Here is a 12,349-nt window from a genome sequence, read left to right as displayed (position 1 = left end):
ATTGAACTGAACTTGAGTTGCGTGCTCTTGCCTACGCAATGCGGTCGGGTCTGAGCTTGACGACCGACTGGCAAATAGCTTACACAACCTCACTTGATCAGTACCGTTGCTGATGAAGAATGTGTATAGCCGCCAGACATTCTAAATACTCACGCTCCTCTAATGTGGACGTGTACAATACACATGTGGAAGTATTGGCTTGATAAATGGATTGCGAGTGATTTGACTATGCGTCCAATTTGGGAATCTCGAGCTCGTTCAGTAGCCGCTAGGTTGCGAAGGCCGACGGAGGTCCTTCGTAGCTTAGTTGGTTAAAGCACCAGTCTAGCGTACTGTAGGGTCATGGGTTCGAGTCCCATCGAAGGGAAAGTGGTTACCTCCAATACATTTTTCAAATCAATATCTTCCACATAACGTACATATTCACATATGAGTTTTCATAACAACTTTTTACAAGTCCGTCCAAATTTTCCTTTTGGCTGTACATCGCTTTCGGCCAAACTACATTTTCGGTCAAACCAGTTTTGATCTAATAACAGTTTCCATTCTGTCAAAAAACTATTTCTGCTAAATGGCATTGTTGGGCAACGATGATTTCGGCCAGTCGACCTGTTAGAGCAAACGGCTTTTTCGGCCAAATTACCAGCTTGGCCGTCTGTCACTTTCGGTCTTATTGCAATGGAATGAAACGTACCAAGAATTTTTAATCGAAAATAGAAAGAATTTTCTGAAGGAATCCAAAAACAATCCTCAAAAATTCCGAGAATTTTTCCGATGTTTTAAAGTTGGCTATGCCAAACTAGCCATTTAATGATTAACTTCTCCCTGCGAAAATAAAATCACTCTAATAAAGGATAAAAAACCAACCGTCTTGATTAATTTAGATTGGGGAATTCAACGTTAAAGCATCTCTTTCACTAGTCAAAATTTTCTGTTTGAATTTTAAAGAACAGAGACTTAATAGGTAGTTTCCGTGGAAAATCTGAAAATAATTTTCAAATGAATATTCTGGAAAAACTTGAAGAATTTCTGAGCAACATCAATTTTTTTAGGCAAAATTCAAAAGATTCTCCCGTTATTGTCGTGAAAATATCCAAAATGACCAATTCAGCCGAACGACACTTTTGACCGAATGTCCATTTTGACCAAATTGGTCTCGGCCAAATATCTGTAGGAATATATCCTACCAAAGTCTGAAAACATAATGAGAGCATATAGAATATTTTGATTTTGACATAAAATTGATTCATAATTTGTTTTCAAATATGTTTAAATCATCATGATTGATACATATTCTGATCTCATGTTGCTGTAGATTACTAAATTGAATGATATGACATCAAACTGTGTACTTATTTTGCTATCGGAAACCAATATCAAATTTAGTTTTCGATTTGCTCTCATCGACAGCAGAAATAGTTTTTGATTTGATGTCACAGTAAGCTAATTCTGCTATACGTTTTGTTATTTTAACCGTTAACACGACAAGAAGATATCAGATTAAGTAAACATAATCGATGATTTCAAAACATTAAAACAAGTTCTCATTTGCTCTTAAGCTTTGATCGGGTAGGCTTCTACCAAATAGTTTTTTCGGTTAAACGAATTGGCCTATCAACTTTCAGTCTAGTGACTTTCTGCCAAACAACTCTTTTCTGTTCAAAAATTCAATTTCAATTAGATTTTTTTTAAATTTCAACGAGAACTCTTTCGCAATTTTCACGCTTAGTTTCTACGGAGAGCTCTTCGAAGTTTTAACAAGATATTGTATGGAATTTTCATGGAAATAATTGGTATCTTCACGAAAAATTCTCTGAGTTTCAAGGCAACGTTGTTGTAGAGATCTATCAAGAAATTGTACGGAAAATCCAATGAATCTTAGGAGTTTCACTGAAAATTTCAATCGGCGTGGAAAATTATCGATCAGCGGCGTGACAAATTTTAAACGGCGGCGCGCCGATGCAAAAATGTCGGCGGCGGCGGAGTGCCAAAAACTGCCGGCGGCGGCGGCGTGGCGCGGCGGCGCACACCTCTAGTACCAGGTGTATAAAGGGCTGGTTATTATTAAGCTTATTCAACACGGCAGACTACGGTGGGCTGGTCACGTTGTGCGTATGCCGGAAGAACGTCAAGCAAAGATGATATTTAGTAGAGAACCCGGAAGAGGCCGCAGACTTCGTGGAAGGCCGCGTTCACGATGGCTTTTTGCAGTTGAAGAGGACCTGAGGGCGCTCAATGTTCAGGGCGACTGGAAGCGATTGGCCCAGGATCGAGTCCAGTGGAGAAGGATACTGAAATAGGAAAATTAAAATCTGATGTGATAATATTTCAAGTATCAGCTTATAATAGTGCAAAGAATATGGTTGGTAGGATTTCTTAAACAAAAAACCGCCTTACATGTGTGCAGATAATTATTATCAATGATAAAGTGTACGTCCTTGATGTGTAGATATCAGCGATAAGTACACACATGCGTGAATATTACAGACGAAACATACCATCACGAACCAAATATGTGGAAAGACCCTCGGAAAGACCAAAAACAAGAGTGCTATCAATAATTGTACCACTTGAAACAAATCGTTATACTGTTTTTTATCTGTTTTTCGCTTTCTGCTATTCCAGAGAATGGAATTCGATCTCAACATGGATGTAAATAAGACTAATCTACAAAATAATACGGATGACGACGAAATTTCCTGTTCGTCGTTTATCCTCAATACACCTCGGCATGAAGAACAGGCAGATGACGGAAAAATTTATGATGCTATTGATTCGGATGACGATGGAATAAACGTTACATTACTTTCGAAATCACCTGTGAAAGTGTCAATTGGTCAGGACCCTAGTGGAACTGAACTAACCAACGATATATTAAAACCATTGAGTGGGGCAGGGGCTGGGAAGAAGCGCTTCAAGCGCTTGATAGAAAGTGGAGTAAATTCAGAAAAGGCCCGTCGCCTCACGGAGGTACCAATGTTCTCTCCCAATTCTGATTCAACCAAACGATTCAGAAATAGTGGGTGTAATAGTGGTAGTGAGAATCCGCGTCAAAAAAACAGGGTCGTTCTATTGTACCGAAAATGCCCTCGCTTGTGAAATGAGTACAACATCGATTAGATTTGAATCATTCAGGATCTCTGGACAGTTGAAAAGAACAGAAGGAAGAATTAAACCGTCATATAAAGATTTACTTAACAGTGTGAAGGTAGGCTTACTTCCAAAAGACTACCAAAATTCAGAGATTACAATGCAGCAGATTATTGCAACGCAAAAGGCTGTCCTGAATAAAGTCTTACAACAACGCAAATGAAACCAGAATTTGGCAATTGCTTATTTAGGCCAGATTATTTAATCGTTATTTGTAAAAACCAGGAGACATCTGACTGGTTAAAAAGTATAGTTGAAAGCATGACTCTTTTAGTTGGTACAGCGCTTGTTGCGATTGCGGAAGGTGCCGATAGACCCGATTCTTACAGCAGACGCAATGAGACACATATTTGCCTGAGGGTTAGCTACAAAGCTTTAGAATAAAGTTTTATTATACAAACAATTATATAAATACAATACTACTCACTAAATCGGTGACAGAATGTAATAAATATACATTTTCTTCAATGCGTGCACCTCCTCACTATCGCAATTCATTTCTTCTTCTGTCTGGATAATGCACGCTATAATAAAATAGTATCGTATTATACTTAGGGTTGCTCAGGTTTCAAATGATGTTATCTTTAAAATAATGTTCAAATTGACGCGCATGATTGTGCGCAACACTCCCCCTCGTAACACTTTAACGTCAAGAAGTTTTACATTCATTTCTAATTTGAACATCTGATTGTCTAGATATGTTTTAAATAAAAAATAACATTGAAGTTCTAACAAAGATTGAGAGACAAGCATTATGAATATAGACATCATACAGCCTATTTTTAATGTTTATAAAATATTTGGATCACCCCTAAATCGCGACTGCTATCAGCTTGCATATTCCCTATAAGCCACAGATGGATAAAGAAGCAATCGAAATAAAAACAATCGTATATGTGGTGTGAAATGATCCACTGGCACTGAATGGCTAGAACATCTACCGCTGTTTTACGTTGGAAGGTAAACGGGCATTTGAAGCACTTCTGCTGATTCTGGTGGTATCGGAGCGAACGGAAGATTGCGATAACGTTGACCTGTCGGGGTAACACACGGTTTTCCAATTCGCAGATGAAACCTATCCAATACGACAGAAGTGCTCCACGCAGTCAGCTCGATAGGGTAAGACGGTATAATATGCCCCCCCTAAGGCAACTCCTTGATAACTTTTTACTTTTCAACGCAATTTATGCAAACTTTGTGTTATTTGGTAGTCCAGGAAGTCGCAAATGCATTCCCTGTGAGTAGTCATATAAAAATATTATAGATAACACGTAATAAACCTTTTTTGAAAAGTCGTGAAAAAATGAATTTCAAATAGTGCCTGGGCAATACGCCCCACCTTAACCAAAGACATTTCATAGCCCTTCATTAGTATTTTATCAATCCCATAATAAAAAGGCTACAAATCTTTATGCGCTTGACACTAAAAAACCAACATAGGTTCATTTAAGCAGGTGTGAATTACATTTCAATATTTTCCATACAATTTGGAAGCAACTGCTGCAGGCTCGCTGCTCTTGTGTCTAGTTGGTAGGGGCATATCGTCCTGCCTACACTGGGGCGTTTTGGCCAGTGAAACATTTTCGAAAAACGTTACATTTTTGTAAATGGAAGCAATTTTATATCATGTCACCCACTGAAAAAAGTTATTTTGTTGCCCAACTTAGTGTTCCAGTGCAAGTTTTGCGGACAGTATTCCAGAGTCGCTCCAGAATGTTGAGCAAACAAACATGAAAAGTTACATCAAAACTGTAACTTTTTGTATTTTACTATTATTTTCATTGTGTAATACAAAAATACTTCCACATTCACATAGTATGATGGGTTTACAAATACTTATAGGTACCAACTGATTTTGACCCTTAATTAGTTATAGTTTTCTAGAAATCAAAGGGGGCGTTTTGGCCAGGTGGGGCGCATTATACCGTCTTACCCTACACATATTGTTGTGATGATAGCTTCTGCTCGCGTTGTTCACTATCTCCATTGTCTAGTAGTACACGTTCCAGATGTCGATAATTCTCCTAAGGCGCTTGATGCATCAAAGTAAGGGACTCCCCAATTGATCGTCGTGCATCTCGCGGTGAGATCATTTAAGGGATTTAGTCTCTGTTGTTAGATCCAAGACGCCATCGGAGAAAATAATTCGTTGCATTGGTACAACGAATTACTTTGTAGTGTTGCGATTGCGGAAGGTGCCGATAGACCCGATTCTTACAGCAGACGCAATGAGACACATATTTGTCTGAGGGTCAGCTACAAAGCTTTAGAATAAAGTTTTATTATACAAACAATTATATAAATACAATACTACTCACTAATTCGGTGACAGAATGTAATAAATATACATTTTCTTCAATGCGTGCACCTCCTCACTATCGCAATTCATTTCTTCTTCTGTCTGGATAATGCACGCTATAATAAAATAGTATCGTATTATACTTAGGGTTGCTCAGGTTTCAAATGATGTTATCTTTAAAATAATGTTCAAATTGACGCGCATGATTATGCGCAACAGCGCTGGTCGCGGTTGATGAAAATCAAATACCACAACCAGAAACATTAATTGGATTTTTCCCCATGAGTGCAGAAGACAGCAACGAAGAAATTCTTGCTCTCTTAGAAGCTCAGAATGAGGGATTAATAGTTGACAGTTGGAAAATATTTTTGAGGAAAGTAATTAATAAACGTCATGTGGAATTAACTTTTAGTGTTGATGGAACATCAATGAAATCCTTAAAACAATGTGAGTTTGTCTTGGACTTCAAATTTGGGAATGCTCCTATTAGGAAGAAAATCCCCAAAAAGATTGAATATGATAACGAGGCAGCAGATAACAAAACGGAGGCTAAAAGTCCTAATGTAAGAACTTGCAAAACTGAAGACAACGAAGTGGGTAATAATATCACCAATTGTAATGTCCCAGAAACAAGTAATGATAAATGTACTGGAAGGACTCCATGTAGCTCCAACGAGGCCAACAGTATAACTCAAAGGACCTGTGACAGAACCGGAGACGATAAAGTGGGAAAGCACACCACTAATCAAAATGTTCCGGGACCAAGTGGCATACAAAGTACTGGAAGAACTCATGGTAAACCTAACTACAGAAATATCAACAGTTCGACAGACAATAACCTATCGGGGAAAGACTGCATAGATACAGCTGGGGATCATCAAAAAGTACCCAAGCAATTATTAAACAACCAACATGTTCAATAATCCGAAAAGCATCACATTTATACAAATAAATCGCCACCATGCAAAGGATGCCAGTGCTGCACTTTGCAAAAGGGTTTATTGAAAGCAAACTTGATATTGCTTTAACCCATGAGCCGTGGTCAAACAACGGAAAAATATTAGGCATTGAAACTAAATCTTGTAAGTTAATATATGATGAAACACAGCTGTCACCAAGATCTGCTATTCTTGTAAATGCAAATCTCAAAATACTACCAATTTCAGAATTTGTGAATCGTGATATTGTAGCAGCAATTATTGAGGTTCCTACTACGCGTGGGAAAACAGAAATTAACGTGGCTTCAGCATATTTTCCTGGGGATGTACCTAGATGAAGTACCTCCCCTTGAATTTGCATCATTCATGACATTTTGTAAAACCCAGAACAAAGCATTCATAATTGGGCGCGATTCGAACGCGCACCATACGATTTGGAGTAGTACGGACATCAGCACAAAAGGTGAGTGTCTCTTAGAATATTTAACTGGAAACAATATTAATATATGTAACGAAGGCATTAACTGCACCTTCATGAACTCTATAAGACAAGAGGTATTAGACTTGCGGATGTTCCGGAAGGTGGCAGCGTACAAGAGCAGTGGATGGCCATCAAGAATGCCTTTATCGAAACAAGTGAGAACAACCTGGGTAAACTGCGCACTCAGCGGAAGGAGTGGATTACGGATGCAACCTGCAAAAATAGAGAAGCGTAGAGAGACAAGTACCCGTCCCGTCAATGGTATTCGGCCCTAGAGAAGGAAGTTAAACGCTGCTGCAGACGGGATGAGCGAGTGTGGGTGGACTCCCTGGCCGATGAAGGGGAGAAAGCTGCAACAACTGACCATATTCGCCTTTTCTATGATATCTCACGTCACCTGAGTGGAGTAAGGATAAATCCGAGGATGCCTGTGAAAGACACGTCAGTTACTCACCGACCCAACTGATCAGCTGAAACTAGCATTTCGAACAACTTCTTCAAGTTTCGATGCCCGAGCAACCATCAACATCTCGGCATGACCAGCCAAAGGTGTGACGCATTACCCGCGTCAACTCAGAAGCTCCATCATTGCAGGAGATTGAAGCAGATATGCTCAAAGCTGACCCCATGCGCTATCTGTGCAATTGTTGCATCAACTATTGTGCAATATCTGGGAAACCGCAACTTTTCCGGCTGACTGGATGCAGGGCGTCTTAGTGAAGGTCCCAAAAAAAGGGGGATTGGGCTGTGTGCGACAATTGGCAATGCATCATATTACTGTGCATTGTTCTCAAAGTTCTGTGCAAAGTTATCCTAAATCGGATAAAGGAAAAAATAGATTCGACTCTCTGACGGCAGCAGATAGGATTCCGCTTAGGAAGATCATTTGTGGACCCTATTGTCACGCTCCGAATCATTCTGGAGCAAGTTGACGAATTCCAATAGCCCCTCAAGTATTCATTGAAAATTCATTCGATCGTCTGAACCACGAAAATCTGTGGGACGCCCTTAGACGCAAGGGAGTTCCGGATAAAATCGTCGGCCTCACCGAAGCGCAGTACGAAGCTTTTACGTGCAGAGTCCTGCATAACGCTTTTTTGTCTGACCCCACCCGGGTAGTCGCTATAGTGAGGCAAGGATGTATTCTATCTCCGCTACTGTTCCTCGTCGTAATCGAAGAGATCATGGTGGGTGCGATTGACCGTGTACCAAACCGTGGGCTGCTCTGACAGCCTATTACTATGGAGCATCTAAACGACTTCGTTTTGGCTGATGATATTGTTCTACTAGCACAACGGCGCTCTGATATGCAGAGTAACCTGGCCGAACGCTCCTCAACGGCGGGTCTCATCATCAACGTCAATAAGACCAAATCGTTCCTCCAACTTTACGGTATAGCCGGGCAAGCAGTGGAGAAGATCGAAAACTTTCAATATCTTGGCAGCCAGTTAGCGTCGGACGGCTGAACCAAGATCGACATAGGAGCACGGATCACGAAGGCTAGGGCTGCTTTTGTGAGTTTTCGAAATGTATGGAGAACCAATCAGATTAGTCAACGCACCAAATTTTGAATATTCAACTCAAATGTCTGTGTTGTTATATGCCAGTGAGACTTTGTGTGTACCAGCAGAGATTACGCAGAAACTGCAAGTGTTTATCAACCGATGTTTACGTTTTATAATTCGAGCCTGGTGGCCTCACAATTGGATATCGAATGCTGAGATCCATCGACGATGCCATCAAAAACCGATATCGACAGAAATTCAGAGCGTAAAAAGCGGCCACACATTACGGAGACGAAATCTGCAAGCAAGCACTGGACTGCAATCCAGCAGGACATCTCAGCAGAGGCAGACCCAGGGGCTCGTGGCGGTGTAGCCTCTACAAGGAAATAAAGGAAGTCGACAGGTATGATGTTTTGTTTTTACTCATGTAATAGGAACTTGGTCATTGGGATTTTGATATTTTCAGAGGATTCTTGGAGGAATTTTTGGAAGACTTTCCGAAGAAGCGTCTGAAATTGAGATTTTTGAAGATGAACACTCGGAGGAATTTCCGAAAGAATTCCTGAAAGAATTTTCGGAAAAAGTTCAGGATGTACTTCGGGAGGAATTTCCGAAGGAACTTCTGGAGGTATTTTCGGGAGAGCTCTTGGAAGGTTTACAAAAAAAAAAACTCTTGAAGGATTTTCCAAAGAATCTATAGGAGAAATTTCCTGGAAAAAATCTGAAGGAACTTTGAAGGAATAATCAATGAAACTTCTGGAGGAGTGAAGGAATTACCGGAAGAATTTCCGAAGATGATTTTGGAGGAATTCTTCGGAGATGTTTCTTGAGGAGCTCATAGAGGATGTTCTGGGGGGAATTATTGGAGCTATTTCGGAGGATTCAGGATTTTTTAGATGTTTTTTGGAGGAATTTCCGGAACACTTTCCGGAACTATTTTAGAACGTTCTGAAGGAATTTTTGGAGTAATTTCTGGAGAACTTTCTAAAGGAACACCTGAAGTAATTCACGGAGGAATTTCCGAAGAAGTGGAGAAACTCCTGGAGGAATTTCTTGAGAAACTCCTTTTGGGATTTCTGGAAGAACACCGTTAGGAATTTCCGAAAGCACTTTTAGACAAATTTTCGGAGGAAGCTCTGGACTGACTAGAGGTATAACAAAAGGAACTTTTGGAGGAATATCCGAAAGAGTTTCAGAAGGAATTTGTGAAAGAAAAATCCGAATGAGTCTTCGAAGAAATCCCTTAAAGACTTTTTGAAGAAAGTCCTAGGTAATCCATAAAAAACTTCCGGGAAGCTTCTGGAGGTATTTACGGAGAATTTTTGAACAAAAACTTTGAAAGAATTTCTGAAGGAGTTTGTTGAAGAACTCCTTGAAAAATATTGAGAGGATCTTCTGGAGTAATTTCCAAAGGAACTGCTGGAGGAGTTTTCTCATACTCCTAGAGGTATTTCCGAATACATTTCGAAAGGAACTCTTTGATGAATTTTTTATGAGGAAGTTTTAGTGGAACTTCTGTATCAATTTCAGGAGGAATTCCCGAGCACTTTCCCATGGAACGCCTGGAAAAGTTTCGCAAGGAACTGCTTGAGAAATTTCTTGATAAACTTGTGGAGGAATTTGTGGAGGAACTTCTGGGAGAAATTTTGGAGGAACTTCAGGAATAATTTTGACCTTGAGGAATTTCTTGAGAAACAACAATAGAACGCTATGTAGGGATTTTTTAAGGATTTGTTGAGGTAATATCTGGAAATATATCCATACGAACTTCTGCAGAACCTTCCGAAGGAACTCCTGGAGGAATTTCCGATGGAACTCGTGGAGGAATTTCTTACGAATCTCTTGAAGGAATTTCCGAAGGAACTCCCGGAAGAATTTCCTGATTTCCTGGAGGAATATCTTGATGAACTTCTGCAGGAATTTCTTGGGGAACTCCTGAAGAAATTTCCAAAGGAAATACGGCAAAAGTTTCTAAAGAAACTTTTGGAGAAATTTTCGAAGAAACTTTCCGAAGAAGTTTCTTGAGAAAATTGCAACTACATTTCTGGATAACTTTTCAAAGGAACTTCTGGAGGAATTTTCGAAAAAAACTTTTGGATGAATTTTCAGAGCATCTCCTAGAAGACTTTTGGAAGGAAATTCTGGAGGGACTTTGGAAGGAATATATGGAGGAACTTCTTGAGAAATTTCCAAAGCGATTTTTGGAGGGTTTTCCAAAGAAACTCCTGGAGGAATTTTCGGAGGAACTCCTGGAGTAAATTCTGAAAAGACTCTTGGAGGAGTTTCCGGAGGAGCTGCTGGAAGAACTTCCAAATGAACTCCTGGAGAAATTTACGAAGGAATTTCGGGAGGAATTTTTGAAGGAACTCCTGGAGCAATTTTTGGAGAGGCTCCTGGAGGTATTTCCGGAGAATATTAAGAACTCTTGGATTATTTTCCGGAGGAAGTCCTGGGAGGAATTCCTGGAAGAGTTCCAGAAAGAATTTGCGGAGGAATTTCCAAAGACGTTTTTGGAGGGATTTCCGAGAAAACTCCTGGAGAACTTTTCGAAGAATACCTTAAAAAAATCCGAATGATTTTTTGGTAAAGTTCAGTAAATTAAATGTAAACAAAAAAAGTCCAATGTATATAATTAGTCCACGTCGATCAACGCCGCCGTCTCTGATTGTAATCGAAATGACGTCGTTACATCGATTACGCCACTGCCTACCATATTGTTATATATGGTTAGGGGCTGTCCATATACCACGTGGACAAGTTTTGGTCAGTTTTTGATACCCTCCTCCCCCAGCGTGGACATTCGTTCATATAAATTATCAAAAATGTATATGGACCGTGGACATTTGCCATACCCCCCCTCCCCCCGAAACTGTCCACGTGGTATATGGACAGCCCCTTATATGCTCACAAGTTCACTAGAATATCACAAATTCTTCTAAGTTAAGGTCACTCCTGACGGAATCCAAGTTCCAAAGTGCTCGCGTTTTCGGAGGCACACCACTCGGTTCAGAGGCGGCGCATTGTCATTTTTGTTGATTTAGCTTTGCTGTGTCGCAGCATGCGTAAAATAATAAAAATGACAGTTGTGCGTTGCTTCCGTATCGAGTGGTGTGCCCCCGAAAACGCGAGCACTTTTAAACTTGGATTCCATCAGGAGTGACCTTAAAGATAAGTAACTCTGAAAAACTAAAAATCTAAGAATTTAAAATTAAGAAATCCCGAGAATTAAAGAATTGCCATTTTTTTTAAATATTTTTATCTATATGCAAATAAGATATCAGTGTACCAGAATGGCGAAATTGTAAAAACCAGTCCGGAACGAAATCTGTGAAATACCTTACCTTACCATACCTTCAATTTGATTCCAAAAGTTTAAAAGTTATTTCAAAAATTAGTTTTTGATATCGAATTGAAGTTGGGGTTATTTCTGATCCGCTTGTTGTTTCTATTGTTTCTATATATATTGTTGATTATTGTATAAATAAGAGAACTCTCTCGGCAGGCATTCAAATTAAGTACATTATAATTGCCTAACAGTGATATAACGTTTAAATTTTGCATGTCAGTGCATTTTAGATGGTCGTCATCGTTTTTTGCTATGCGTGTTTGGTACTTGAGAAATTCGAAACATTTTTTTGTTTTTTTGCAATATTCTGGTAAGTTTTGAGTCCGCTGTCAAAACACTTCCGTCTCTTAGCTACAAATAAGTTTATGTTTTACCGAAATCCGCGAATACTTTGCAGAAGTAGAGTTATTTGGAGATTTTAAGAACCCTGAGCAAATATTAACTTTGATCGAAACAGCGGTACGAAAAATTCCAATTTCAGGTTAAAAATAAAGGCCTAGTATACAGGCTTTACAAAATTAATCTCGAACACTAAGTGGAACAAATGAAAAAAAAAAACAGTCAACTTGGCTAAACTAAGGAAGTATCATTCATTGTATTTTATATAAACTAGTTGACCCGGCAGACGTT

This window comes from Armigeres subalbatus, chromosome 2 (genome assembly GCF_024139115.2).
Source record: "Armigeres subalbatus isolate Guangzhou_Male chromosome 2, GZ_Asu_2, whole genome shotgun sequence".
Lineage (NCBI taxonomy): Eukaryota > Metazoa > Arthropoda > Insecta > Diptera > Culicidae > Armigeres > Armigeres subalbatus.
The sequence above is the reverse complement of the archived record's forward strand: the minus strand, read 5'-3'. Positions refer to the sequence as shown.